We start from the raw sequence: 2,063 nt of genomic DNA on the forward strand, positions 1-2,063 counted from the left end.
TTGAACTTGTGCTCAGGCAACCAAGCAGCCAAGGTTGTGCGGTGTCTTGCTACAAATGTTCGGTTGTGTTCTAAATTAGCTGAAGTAAGCTGAAGCATCGCTTTGCTGTCTGAAAGTGTTGCCTCGTCATCTATGCGCTCCCAAATGGCCTAACACTGGCAGCCAATCAGAGTGCGAGAAAAGCGCTCCCAAATGGCCTAACACTGGCAGCCAATCAGAGTGCGAGAAAAGCGCTCCCAAATGGCCTAACACTGGCAGCCAATCAGAGTGCGAGAAAAGCGCTCCCAAATGGCCTAACAGTGGCAGCCAATCAGAGTGCGAGAAAAGCGCTCCCAAATGGCCTAACAGTGGCAGCCAATCAGAGTGCGAGAAAAGCGCTCCCAAATGGCCTAACAGTGGCAGCCAATCAGAGTGCGAGAAAAGCGCTCCCAAATGGCCTAACAGTGGCAGCCAATCAGAGTGCGAGAAAAGCGCTCCCAAATGGCCTAACAGTGGCAGCCAATCAGAGTGCGAGAAAAGCGCTCCCAAATGGCCTAACAGTGGCAGCCAATCAGAGTGCGAGAAAAGCGCTCCCAAATGGCCTAACAGTGGCAGCCAATCAGAGTGCGAGAAAAGCGCTCCCAAATGGCCTAACAGTGGCAGCCAATCAGAGTGCGAGAAAAGCGCTCCCAAATGGCCTAACAGTGGCAGCCAATCAGAGTGCGAGAAAAGCGCTCCCAAATGGCCTAACAGTGGCAGCCAATCAGAGTGCGAGAAAAGCGCTCCCAAATGGCCTAACAGTGGCAGCCAATCAGAGTGCGAGAAAAGCGCTCCCAAATGGCCTAACAGTGGCAGCCAATCAGAGTGCGAGAAAAGCGCTCCCAAATGGCCTAACAGTGGCAGCCAATCAGAGTGCGAGAAAAGCGCTCCCAAATGGCCTAACAGTGGCAGCCAATCAGAGTGCGAGAAAAGCGCTCCCAAATGGCCTAACAGTGGCAGCCAATCAGAGTGCGAGAAAAGCGCTCCCAAATGGCCTAACAGTGGCAGCCAATCAGAGTGCGAGAAAAGCGCTCCCAAATGGCCTAACAGTGGCAGCCAATCAGAGTGCGAGAAAAGCGCTCCCAAATGGCCTAACAGTGGCAGCCAATCAGAGTGCGAGAAAAGCGCTCCCAAATGGCCTAACAGTGGCAGCCAATCAGAGTGCGAGAAAAGCGCTCCCAAATGGCCTAACAGTGGCAGCCAATCAGAGTGCGAGAAAAGCGCTCCCAAATGGCCTAACAGTGGCAGCCAATCAGAGTGCGAGAAAAGCGCTCCCAAATGGCCTAACAGTGGCAGCCAATCAGAGTGCGAGAAAAGCGCTCCCAAATGGCCTAACAGTGGCAGCCAGCTAGAGCTAGCTTAAGTTAGCTTGGGTTAGCTTGAGTTAGCTTTAATTAGCTTTAATTAGCTTAAGCTAGCTTAAGTTAGCTTGGGTTAGCTTGAGTTAGCTTGAGCTAGCTTGAGTTAGCTTGAATTAGCTTGAGTTAGCTTGAAATTAGCTTGAGTTAGCTTGAGTTAGCTTGAATTAGCTTGAGTTAGCTTGAGTTAGCTCGGGTTAGCTTGAGTTTGACTTCATTAACCCAAGTTAGCTTGGGTTAACTTCATTAAGTTAGCTTGAACTAGCTTGAGTTAGCTTGAGTTAGCTTGAGTTAGCTTGAGTTAGCTTGAGTTAGCTTGTCTTAGCTTTAGCTAGCTTGAGTTAGCTTGAACTAGCTTTAGCTACCTTGAGTTAGCTTGAGTTAGCTCGGGTTAGCTTGAGTTAGCTTGAGTTAGCTTGAGTTAGCTTTAGCTAGCTTGAGTTAGCTTGAGTTAGCTTGAGTTAGCTTGAGTTAGCTTGAATTAGCTTGAGTTAGCTTGAGTTAGCTTTAGCTAGCTTGGGTTAGCTTGAGCTAGCTTGAGTTAGCTCGGGTTAGCTTGAGTTAGCTTGAGTTAGCTTTAGCTAGCTTGAGTTAGCTTGAGTTAGCTTGAGTTAGCTTGAGTTAGCTTTAGCTAGCTTGAGTTAGCTTGAACTAGCTTGAGTTAGCTTGAGCTAGCTTGAGTTAGCT

Source organism: Convolutriloba macropyga, unplaced genomic scaffold, assembly GCF_964194025.1.
Source record: "Convolutriloba macropyga unplaced genomic scaffold, txConMacr16.3 SCAFFOLD_3149, whole genome shotgun sequence".
NCBI classification, from domain to species: domain Eukaryota; kingdom Metazoa; phylum Xenacoelomorpha; order Acoela; family Convolutidae; genus Convolutriloba; species Convolutriloba macropyga.